Below are 12,472 nucleotides of genomic sequence, written 5' to 3' on the forward strand. Positions count from 1 at the left end.
GTAAAGTCACGTAGGTAAAAAAACATTAAAAAGTAAAATAAAATAATGTTTTTTTACCTACACGTGACTTTACCGAAAAACCTAAGAATATGAATCCTTGTAGTCACGAAAGCTTCAATCTAGAAGTAGCTGTAACCTAAAGTGAATTAAAGACGGATTCCAGAAGTCGTCTCAAAGAGCTTTATTACACAACTGTGAGCGGCTCACCGGTAATGTGAAAGCGTCTGGTGAGTGCAGTGTTGTTGTTGTTGTTGCTACTCGCCTCTAAGCGCTTGTGCAGCCTGGTGAGTGCAGTGTTGTTGTTGTTGTTGCTACTCGCCTCTAAGCGCTTGTGCAGCCTGGTGAGTGCTGTTGTTGTTGTTGTTGCTACTCGCCTCTAAGCGCTGTGCAGCCTGGTGAGTGCAGTGTTGTTGTTGTTGTTGCTACTCGCCTCTAAGCGCTTGTGCAGCCTGGTGAGTGCAGTGTTGTTGTTGTTGTTGCTACTCGCCTCTAAGCGCTGGTGCTCCTGGTGAGTGCAGTGTTGTTGTTGTTGTTGTTGCTACTCGCCTCTAAGCGCTTGTGCAGCCTGGTGAGTGCAGTGTTGTTGTTGTGTTGTTGCTACTCGCCTCTAAGCGCTTGTGCAGCCTGGTGAGTGCAGTGTTGTTGTTGTTGTTGCTACTCGCCTCTAAGCGCTGTGCAGCCTGGTGAGTGCATTGTTGTTGTTGTTGTTGCTACTCGCCTCTAAGCGCTGTGCTGCCTGGTGAGTGCAGTGTTGTTGTTGTTGTTGCTACTCGCCTCTAAGCGCTGGTGCGCCTGGTGAGTGCAGTGTTGTTGTTGTTGCTACTCGCCTCTAAGCGCTTGTGCAGCCTGGTGAGTGCAGTGTTGTTGTTGTTGTTGCTACTCGCCTCTAAGCGCTGGTGCTGTCTGGTGAGTGCAGTGTTGTTGTTGTTGTTGCTACTCTCCTCTAAGCGCTTGTGCAGCCTGGTGAGTGCTGTTTGTTGTTGTTGTTGCTACTCGCCTCTAAGCGCTGGTGCAGCCTGGTGAGTGCAGTGTTGTTGTTGTTGTTGCTACTCGCCTCTAAGCGCTTGTGCAGCCTGGTGAGTGCAGTGTTGTTGTTGTTGTTGTTCTACTCGCCTCTAAGCGCTGGTGCAGCCTGGTGAGTGCAGTGTTGTTGTTGTTGTTGCTACTCGCCTCTAAGCGCTGGTGCAGCCTGGTGAGTGCAGTGTTGTTGTTGTTGTTGCTACTCGCCTCTAAGCGCTGGTGCAGCCTGGTGAGTGCAGTGTTGTTGTTGTTGTTGCTACTCGCCTCTAAGCGCTTGTGCAGCCTGGTGAGTGCTGTGTTGTTGTTGTTGTTGCTACTCGCCTCTAAGCGCTGTGCAGCCTGGTGAGTGCTGTGTTGTTGTTGTTGTTGCTACTCGCCTCTAAGCGCTGGTGCTGTGGTGAGTGCAGTGTTGTTGTTGTTGCTACTCGCCTCTAAGCGCTTGTGCTGTCTGGTGAGTGCAGTGTTGTTGTTGTTGTTGTTGCTACTCGCCTCTAAGCGCTGGTGCAGCCTGGTGAGTGCAGTGTTGTTGTTGTTGCTACTCGCCTCTAAGCGCTTGTGCTGCTGGTGAGTGCAGTGTTGTTGTTGTTGTTGTTGCTACTCGCCTCTAAGCGCTTGTGCAGCCTGGTGAGTGCAGTGTGTTGTTGTTGCTGCTACTCGCCTCTAAGCGCTTGTGCAGCCTGGTGAGTGCAGTGTTGTTGTTGTTGTCGCTACTCGCCTCTAAGCGCTTGTGCAGCCTGGTGAGTGCAGTGTTGTTGTGTGTTGTTGTTACTCGCCTCTAAGCGCTGGTGCAGCCTGGTGAGTGCAGTGTTGTTGTTGTTGTTGCTACTCGCCTCTAAGCGCTGGTGCAGCCTGGTGAGTGCAGTGTTGTTGTTGTTGTTGCTACTCGCCTCTAAGCGCTGGTGCAGCCTGGTGAGTGCAGTGTTGTTGTTGTTGTTGCTACTCGCCTCTAAGCGCTGGTGCAGCCTGGTGAGTGCAGTGTTGTTGTTGTTGTTGCTACTCGCCTCTAAGCGCTTGTGCAGCCTGGTGAGGCAGTGTTGTTGTTGTTGCTACTCGCCTCTAAGCGCTTGTGCAGCCTGGTGAGTGCAGTGTTGTTGTTGTTGTTGCTACTCGCCTCTAAGCGCTTGTGCAGCCTGGTGAGTGCAGTGTTGTGTTGTTGTTGTTGTCGCCTCTAAGCGCTGTGCAGCCTGGTGAGTGCTGTGTTGTTGTTGTTGTTGTCGCCTCTAAGCGCTTGTGTCGCGCCGTTTTAACTTCTAGGCAAAGGAAATGTGGCCAGGTCAACGCCGCTGGCGCCTAGCACCTCGAGCGCTCACGTGCGGAGCTACTTGAGTGAACTCAAAAGCAAGAGCGTGAGTCTAACCGGCGTTCCAGATAACAAAGGCTCAAGGTACGAGTGGAAATGTTGCGGTGAAACATCGCGCACTTCTACAGCCCTCACAGCTGTTACCGCGGTGGTGCTCGTACTGCGCCTCGTGTAGTTTTGTGTAAATTGGCATGCACGTAGCGAAACACGCGTACGCAAACATTTAGAACTGAAAAGTCACGTAGAAGGGAAATAATGAAGTAATAGAAATACAACTTTATTAAAAAAATTCTCTCTATGACTTTCCAAAGAACCAAGAAGATGAATCCCTGCAGTCACGAAAGAAGCTTTAAATCGAAATTTAACATGCCAATGTTGTAATAATTGTCATTTTATTGGAAACAAAACGTTTCAGATTGTGTTTGCGTCCAGCACTATAATTGTAAACCCTCAATATACCTGAAGCATCTTCTTAGTTCTTTCGGTAAAGTCACGTAGAAGGGAAGTAATAAAATAATAAAAAAAATAAAACATAATAAAATAAAATAATTCTCACGACGTTTCGGCTACAACGCAAGCAGCCGTCTTCAGGTGAAGAATGAGACAATGCCAAGCTAGGAGCTTATATATAAGCTGCGTTGGAGGTGGAGGAAAGAGCGCCTTAACAAAAGAATGTGCATATGAAGAGGAGTTTAGCATATTCATGGGAAATGCGTAGGAGGTGGGTGGGGGGGTTTCAAAGTCATATTATGCCCATGCATTATGCAGGATCAACAGCACCAAGGGGGGGTGCAGGGATTAGCAGTAACAAAGGAAAGGAATGTTAATGATATGTAGCTGCAGTTACTCAACCACCACGTAGAAAACTAAAGTATAAACTACATAAAAAACTAAAGTATAAATAGCATAGCACCATCAGTATACTTACTATACTCTACACTAAGCTGAGTTACTAACAGCAAGTAATACATTACAATTCTACGTCGTAAAAATTAATATATGCTTCCATCTAAACTTTATTCTATTGCATCTATTACCTGAAGCATGTTGTGAGCATCCTGTTGCTGTGCCTTGTGCTGAGTGCATTCATAGGTTTGCTCTATAAAGGGGGGAATCTCAGTGAACATATCCAAGTTTGCTTACGCCCCGAAGCCTCAGTGTGGACCGCATGACGACAGGTACGTTTGACAGTAAATTAAGTGTGCTGAATATTTAAAATGCAAACGGTGATTCATACATTTTAATCATGCTGAGTCATACAGCGTTAAGGTGTGTTGTGCTTGTATAGGCATGGCGAGGCTTGACATTTTAAACGCGTGTGTCTTTATTGCAGATGCAGTGGCCCTTCTGAGCTGCTGTCGCCTCAAGGCGAATTGGGTAATGTGGTTGTGTCTGTAGATGATGGCTGTGTGCTCAACTTAAAATGCTACAATCTTAATTTTGGAGCTTTCGTGACTGCAGGAGTTATTCTTTGGTTCTTTCGGTAAAGTCACGTATAACGATAAAGTAATAAATTAAATAATAGCATACTACGACGTTTCGATTGCAACACAAGCAATCATCGTCAGGTATAAAAGGAATAGCAACAAAAATCTAACCATAAAACTATAGACAGACATATAGCAGACAGATATCACCAAGATACACAGAGAGAGAACACGCATCGGTACAAAGAGAGAGATCGTCTCTGTGACGAGGCCTTAAATAGAGAGGGGGGGGGGGCGGGGCGGAGAGAGGGAGGGGGCAGAGAAAAATTAGCATGTCAATGAGTAGACGACAAAGTGGTACGGTACAAGCAAGCTTGAAAATTAGGAGAAAGACACACTCAAATTAAATAACCTAGCAAAATATCGAAATGTAATGTAATGCAACACAGAGAGTCGGTCAACACACAACGCATAGCCTGGTCGATTACGTATTTCAAAGATTGCTAATCTTCTTGGTTCTTTCGGTAAAGTCACGTAGAAGGGAAGTAATAAAATAATAAAAATAAAACATAATAAAATTATTCTCACGACGTTTCGGCCACAACGCAAGCAGCCGTCCTCAGGTGAAAACCAGGTCCGTCGAGGCGACAGAGTCTGAAAGATTGCTAAGTTAGAATTTAAGTGTGAAAATTCCAAAGAGAGGACACAGGCAGAGAGAGAAAACAAAAAACCAGAGAGAGAGAAAAAGATAAACTTAAAACTTCCCGTAGAAGTTGTTCAATTTTAATTTTGTAGCTTTCCGTGACTGCTACACTTATCATGTTGATAACTCTGTGTCGTCTGAGCTCTTAGCCTACTAAAACAATGACGACAATCATCGCGATGTTTTATGGAAGTCAGTTTGAACGTTTGTTAAAATAAGAAATAACCCCATGTGATTTGTAAAAACAAGTATAATCACTCTTTTGCCCTCACTGTTTGGGCTGCCCTGTATATTGATGCACTCTGGATAGGGATACACATTTTACACGGCGCAATGTACAGCAAGAACTTCTAGATTTGAAGCTTTCGTAACTGCAATGATTCATATTCTTAGGTTGTTTCGGTAAAGTCACGTAGGTAAAACATTAAAATTAATTAAAGATAAATAAAATATAAAAAAATTACTTTTATTAATTTAAATGTTTTACCTACGTGACTTTACCGAAAACAAACCTAAGAATACAGCAAGAAGCTTTGTAATGCCGCTCGACGAAACATGGTGGTGTGTGTGTGTGTGCAGCTGTGACTGCTGGTGACAAGAGTGTGGATGACACGTCGGGGTCCAGAGAGTTGCCAAGGGGGGTGGACAAACTCCGATCTCCCTTGAGCGTCGCTCATATTCCGGTTCCAGCATTTCAACATCAAGACGACAGTCGGTGCGTCTCTCTCTCTGATCACCGCTCTCACGCACATTCTACATGCAAACATTAGTCAGCGACATCATCCGAAATGAATTTAGATTCAAAGCTTCTTTCGTGACTGCAGCAAGGATTCATCTTCTTGTTCTTTCGGTAAAGTCATCACGTAGAAGGGAAATAATACATACAAATACTAGTATATTATTTGATTTTATAATGTATCATATAAAAATTATTTTATTATGTATATTATTTTATTATGTTTAATTTTATTATTGTATTATTTCCCTTCCACCAAGAAGATGAATCCTAATTGACAATCGCAGCGATATCAACAATTTCTGTTACTCTTAAAATGGTATTTGGATTTTGGATTTAAAAAAATACTATACGAACACCGTATCAAGCAACTTGCTTTTGTGTAACCACAGATCTCTTTCCTATCTGTAAGGTGGCCGAAAACAATGACACTTAGTGAGGAATTGTAATAATGATGTACAGATCTAAATGTGGCGGTAATGTGGTCCAGTGGTACCGCGTTCGCCACTTGTTGCAAAGATCAGTGGTTAGCATCCAGCAGACCACCCTGGTTATAACTACGGCCTGTATTAACAATAACATACTATGCGTTGTCTGCTTCACTGTGACCACGTGAAGTCATTCGAAGAGTAGGTCATTGTGTGCCAGCGGAATGGTCAAAACTTCGTGCAAATTACTAAATTTCAAAAAAGCGATCGTCACCCCTTCTGCAAAAATGTAGCAAGGCCTTCCTGAAACGGTCGATATTAAGTGGGATGTTCTGGGTAATCAAGTGTAATGTAAACAAATGAATGGGATTCTGGTTCTTTCGGTAAGTCACGTAGAGGGGAAATAATAAAATCCAGAGGTGGGACAAAGTCATTGTTATGCAAGTCCAAGTCGAGTCTGAAGTCATCAAATTCATGACTCGAGTCTGACTCGAGTCCAAGTCACATGACTCGAGTCCACACCAGCTCAGAGGTGGGACAAAGTCATTGTTATGCAAGTCCAAGTCGAGTCTGAAGTCATCAAATTCATGACTCGAGTCTGACTCGAGTCCAAGTCACATGACTCGAGTCCACACCAGCTCAGAGGTGGGACAAAGTCATTGTGCAAGTCCAAGTCGAGTCTGAAGTCATCAAATTCATGACTCGAGTCTGACTCGAGTCCAAGTCACATGACTCGAGTCCACACCAGCTCAGAGGTGGGACAAAGTCATTGTTTGCAAGTCCAAGTCGAGTCTGAAGTCATCAAATTCATGACTCGAGTCTGACTCGAGTCCAAGTCACATGACTCGAGTCCACACCAGCTCAGAGGTGGGACAAAGTCATTGTTATGCAAGTCCAAGTCGAGTCTGAAGTCATCAAATTCATGACTCGAGTCTGACTCAAGTCCAAGTCACATGACTCGAGTCCACACCTCAGAGGTGGGACAAAGTCATTGTTATGCAAGTCCAAGTGGAGTCTGAAGTCATCAAATTCATGACTCGAGTCTGACTCGAGTCCAAGTCACATGACTCGAGTCCACACCAGCTCAGAGGTGGGACAAAGTCATTGTTATGCAAGTCCAAGTCGAGTCTGAAGTCATCAAATTCATGACTCGAGTCTGACTCGAGTCCAAGTCACATGACTCGAGTCCACACCAGCTCAGAGGTGGGACAAAGTCATTGTTATGCAAGTCCAAGTGGAGTCTGAAGTCATCAAATTCATGACTCGAGTCTGACTCGAGTCCAAGTCACATGACTCGAGTCCACACCAGCTCAGAGGTGGGACAAAGTCATTGTTATGCAAGTCCAAGTCGAGTCTGAAGTCATCAAATTCATGACTCGAGTCTGACTCGAGTCCAAGTCACATGACTCGAGTCCACACCAGCTCAGAGGTGGGACAAAGTCATTGTTATGCAAGTCCAAGTGGAGTCTGAAGTCATCAAATTCATGACTCGAGTCTGACTCGAGTCCAAGTCACATGACTCGAGTCCACACCAGCTCAGAGGTGGGACAAAGTCATTGTTATGCAAGTCCAAGTCGAGTCTGAAGTCATCAAATTCATGACTCGAGTCTGACTCGAGTCCAAGTCACATGACTCGAGTCCACACCAGCTCAGAGGTGGGACAAAGTCATTGTTATGCAAGTCCAAGTCGAGTCTGAAGTCATCAAATTCATGACTCGAGTCTGACTCGAGTCCAAGTCACATGACTCGAGTCCACACCAGCTCAGAGGTGGGACAAAGTCATTGTTATGCAAGTCCAAGTCGAGTCTGAAGTCATCAAATTCATGACTCGAGTCTGACTCGAGTCCAAGTCACATGACTCGAGTCCACACCTCAGATAAAATCATATAAATATAAAACAATAAAAAATTCTCACGACGTTTCGACTGCAACACAAGCAATCATCATCAGGTGTGAAAGCCACCGCATTAATTTTTTTAATTTTTTTATTTTCTTGCCGTGGATTTCACACCTGATGATGATTGCTTGTGTTGCAGTCGAAACGTCGTGAGAAATGTTATTATTTTATATTTATATATTTTATTATCTTCCTTCTACGTGACTTTACCGACAGAGACAAGAATATGAATCCCTGCAGTCACGAAAGAAGCTTTAAATCGAAATTAATTGGTGTTAGTTAATAGTACGGAGGTAAATTTCGATTTAAAGCTTTTTTCGTGACTGCATGGATTCATCTTCTTGGTTCTTTCGGTAAAGTCACGTAGAAGGGAAGTAATAAAATAATAAAAATAAAACATAATAAAATAAAATAATATAATAAAATAATATAATAATTATTTTATTTTGTTATGTTTTATTTTTATTATTTTATTACTTCCCTTCTACGTGACTTTACCGAAAGAACCAATAAGATGAGTACGTAGGTAGTTCGCCAATACGACGACTAAATAGTGTTAATTCTAGATTTGAAGCTTTCGTGATTGCAAGGATTCATATTCTTAGGTTTTTTCGGTAAAGTCACGTAGATAAAACATTAAAATTAAGCCTCGCCTTACCATATGAATAAAAAGTGTGCTGTACTTGGCCCTTACCCCCCCCCCTCTCCAACCATTATATAAACGGAGTGGTAGCTCTTGCAATCTCTCATCTACTTGATACGGCTGTCGTGGCTGTGACGGTTCCACCTGAAGACGGAAGCTTGTGTTGCCTCCGAAACGTCGTGATTTTTATTTTATTTTACTTTCATTAATTTCAATGTTTTACCTACACGGTGACTTTACCGAAAAAACCTAAGAATATGAATACTAAATAGTGGCCACATTCCGGTTGTGCAGAGTCGACAAGAGGGATGACAGCCGTAAGAAGAGATCTTACGACGACAGAAGCTCAGGACTTGATGTGCAGTGGAATTCCGGAGCGGCGTGTTCGAGCCGCCGTTCGCCTGTGTCGCACGGGCCAGTCAACCTCTGCCGACGAATTCCGAGCGGGTAAAATTGCATCACAGACTTGACACGGAAATGCAAACGCCACATTTGATGTGCACGTTCGGTAAGGACACGATGAACCGCGATCGCACGCGCGCTCTGAGGTTCAGTTCCAAATACGGCATTGCTGATTATGATTATTTGTAGAATTGAACAACAGTTAGCTCCTGATCACTCTGTGCCTTATCTGCTGTGACTACTCTCAGCTTGAACCTCAACCGTTGATTTTACAACACATGTTGAGCGCTCGGTTTACCGGACTGTTTCATCTGATCCACGCTCTTCCACCGCTGGCCACAACAACTCTCTTCTTGTTTATTTATTATCAGAGGTCGCAACCGGGTACCCGATACCCGTACCCTACCCGATACCCGGCTACCCGTACCCAGTCGGGTACGGGTACGGGTAGGCCGTGAGTCACTGGTGAGTCACCGTTTGTCACTCATTTCCCAACGTCTTGTCTCTTCTCACAATTCAAGTTCCTAGAATCAACCCACCCGCGCCTGCAACGTGGCTTCATCCCAGAGGTCGCAATCGGGTACCTGATACCCGTACCCTACCCGTACCCAGCTGGGTACGGGTAGCCGGGTATCGGGTAGGGTACGGGTTCCGTTTACGACCCTGGTGCGGGGGGTACGGGAGGAATCAAAACCCGTTTGCGACCTCTGTTTCTTATTCCCTCGCTTGGAGAAGTCTGCTGGTGTCAACGGCTGTCGCCACGATGACTTCTTGTTTTTGACGCGATCGTGATTGGAGGATGATGTTTAAGCTCTTGCCTTTGTTTCACATCCCAGGTGGCATGCGCTGAGAAATCATGCGGCGGTTCCAAAAGTCGCATGTTCTTGTCTCCAAGCTCCACTTGGTGAGAGAAACCAGCGCTTTCATCAACGGCCCGAAACACGAGTGCAGCGTTGTCGTACTTAACTTGCTTATACGGCACCTGCCCCAGCGCTCGTGTTTTTTTCCCCCGCTCGTTGTAAAGGTCTCGGGGTTAGAATCTAGCGGACTGTCCTGGATGTGATAATTGTTTTTTTACCCTTTTTTTGGCAACAAAACTGACACTTTTTTCAGTTTTGTTGCCAGACAAAAGGTAAAAAAACAATTATCATATTTTTTCTTCTCGCAAATGAGATCGCAAAAATAGAAATGTGTCGTTAAACCCGCCACCACCCGACACGGCCAACTGGTAAGGTTGGTCACGTGAACAGAACGTGGCCAATTCGTCACCAGTGCAGCACTAGCCGTGTGTGGGAGAGAAAATCCTCAACATCTACAATCTGTGATAATTGTTTTTTATCCTTCTATCTGGCAACAAAACTGACACCTTTTACAAGGAGTCATGTTTGCATAGACCACAATACATGCAGTCATAATGCAAACAAAAAACACAACTCTGAATGTGCACTACAATCTGAGTACGACGTTTCGCCCAGTGATCACAACCATCATCATCAGGCGGACAGCAGACAGATCGGTGCATTTGCTCTGCTACACAATTGTGGGCTGAAGCATTAACTCATTGGCACGTTTCGATGTAAAGCTTTCGTGACTGCAGGGATTCATCTTCTTGGGTCTTTCGGTAAAGTCACGTAGAAGGGAAGTAATAAAATAATAAAAATAAAACATAATGAAATAATTCTCACGACGTTTCGGCCACAACGCAAGCAGCGTCCTCAGGTGGAGAACAGGTCTGTTGGGGAGACAGCGTCTGAATGCGTGGTGGTGTTATTCAGACGCTGTCTCCCCGACAGACCTGGTCTTCACCTGAGGACGGCTGCTTGCGTTGTGGCCGAAACGTCGTGAGAATTATTCTATTATGTTTTTATTATTTTATTATTTCCTTCTACGTGACTTTACCGAAAGAACCAAGAAGAGGATCCCTGCAGTCACGAAAGCTTTCAATCGAAATTTGATGTTGGGTTAACGACACATTTATGCGATCTCACCCAAACAAAAAACCTTTACTGTATTAATAGGAATTGTCGCCCCCTATGGACTGAGATAATGTTTGACCGATGCTTTCCCGGGTTACTAAGTCGAGTCTATAAGGCGAATACTATGGCCTACTGTGAGGATGATTTTAAATTGACGCACTAATTGTAATGCTGGTCCTTATTGTTCAACGCTTTAGTGTTCGACCGAAGGAAGACGCCGAGGACGCAATGAAGAACTTTCTGGATATCTTTAGAGGGATCTTCTGAGTTGGTCAATTGATTTTGAAACGTCTGATCGCGGTGTTCTAGTAAAATTGCGTCACTTATATTCTTTACGGATGATCACAACAGTAATTTCCGTGCCTGCAACACAACTTGTATATCTTCTTGGTTCTTTCGGTAAAGTCACGTAGAAGGGAAGTAGTAAAATAATAAAAATAAAACATAATAAAACAATTCTCACGACGTTTCGGCCACAACGCAAGCAGCCATCCTCAGGTGAATAAACAGGTCTGTCGGAAAGACAGCGTCGTGAGAATTATTTTATTATGTTTATTATTTTATTATTTCCCTTCTACGTGACTTTACCGAAAGAACCAAGAAGATGAATCCCTGCAGTCACGAAAGCTTTAAATCGAAATACAACTTGTATAGGTCTGGTAACGTGTTTTACAATGTAGGCTATCTAATAAAAACACTTCACGGTTGCTGTTGAATATCTAATCCTCTGATTGTGTTACCAGCTGCAGTAACATGTCCTAGAGACGTAATGTCCCACAGTCGTCAAAATAAAGTCGACGTTTCCAAATATTTTGTGCACGGAACGACGTCTCTATGAAGATTCCAAAGAACACAGGATGAGATGTTACTATCCTTTGTGCAAGCACTTCCAAGAGTTCACGAACAGCGCCTGGTGACATTTGGGGAGCGCATCATCAGTAGTGAACCTTTGGTTCCTAGGGTGTTTCGGCCTTTCACACGATACACCCTCCCCAAAGGCGGCCAGCGACAGGGCGATCAATCCTACGCTTGCGTCCCATTCCCAATTAGTCGTAGGAGTTGCCTTGTTGTTGGTAGCCAACATCCCATGGGACTATGCACGGCAGGGGCGTCCTCCTCCCTGAGTCAAGCATTGTTGACTGCATACCTCCTATGAAGGCATTGAGCCGGTGTAAGGACAAAGCAGATCCTCCTGTGATGGTGGAGGCGTGGAGGGGGCCTGTGGGCACAGCTCCTGTGTTGTCGGATCGAGTGTTCTCCAGCGACCTGGTAGGGCAAGAGAAGGCACGGCTCTATGGACCCGTTTAGGGCAAACTGAGTCGAAATGGATGTGGCGTGGCCAACATCGTTCCTGCTAAGAAATAAAACTGTGCACAAACGTAACAACAACAACAACCGCCATTCGCCACTAAGTGGCGGTGACGTCACCACGACGCTTGTGCCAGGCCATGTGCACCTTGAGGCTGCCACGTGAAGTGTCGAACGCCCGCTGGCAGGAGGTCACGGGGCAGACCCAGCAGGTGCCACGGTTCGACTGACCGATATGATCGAGATGACTGGCTGATGCACCACCTGTGCCCCTACTGTGCCAACTTGCTGTGCTTTAGCCACCCGGCGCTCCGCTCGTTGTTGTGAGCGTCGCTTCTCCGCCCTCCGTTGTTGTTGGAGGGCGACTGCCTCCAAATACACACAGACACACAACACAGACACACAGACACACCACAGACACACACAGACACACACACAGACACACACAGACACACAGACACACACAGACACACACACAGACACACACACAGACACACACACACACAGAAACACACAGACCACACACAGACACACACACACACACAGACACACAGACACACACACACAGACACACACACACATACAGACACACACAGACAGACACACAGACACACACACACCACACATACAGA

At 45.0% G+C, this 12,472-nt stretch overlaps 2 long non-coding RNA genes across 2 annotated transcripts; both read left to right on the forward strand.

The window, feature by feature from the left end:
• The first annotated feature begins 3,410 nt into the window (after positions 1 to 3,410).
• LOC133339877 (uncharacterized) lies at positions 3,411 to 8,523 on the forward strand. Its single transcript, XR_009754792.1, has 4 exons — positions 3,411 to 3,498; positions 3,654 to 3,697; positions 5,030 to 5,165; positions 8,449 to 8,523. It is a non-coding gene; the product is annotated as an uncharacterized LOC133339877 (long non-coding RNA).
• A 31-nt stretch (positions 8,524 to 8,554) lies between these two features.
• LOC133339876 (uncharacterized) lies at positions 8,555 to 11,002 on the forward strand. The gene is made up of 3 exons (XR_009754791.1): positions 8,555 to 8,601; positions 9,393 to 9,460; positions 10,730 to 11,002. It is a non-coding gene; the product is annotated as an uncharacterized LOC133339876 (long non-coding RNA).
• Positions 11,003 to 12,472: the final 1,470 nt, after the last annotated feature.

This window comes from Lethenteron reissneri, unplaced genomic scaffold (genome assembly GCF_015708825.2).
Source record: "Lethenteron reissneri isolate LAM-NWPU_2019-01 unplaced genomic scaffold, ASM1570882v1 scaffold_501, whole genome shotgun sequence".
Taxonomy (NCBI): domain Eukaryota; kingdom Metazoa; phylum Chordata; class Hyperoartia; order Petromyzontiformes; family Petromyzontidae; genus Lethenteron; species Lethenteron reissneri.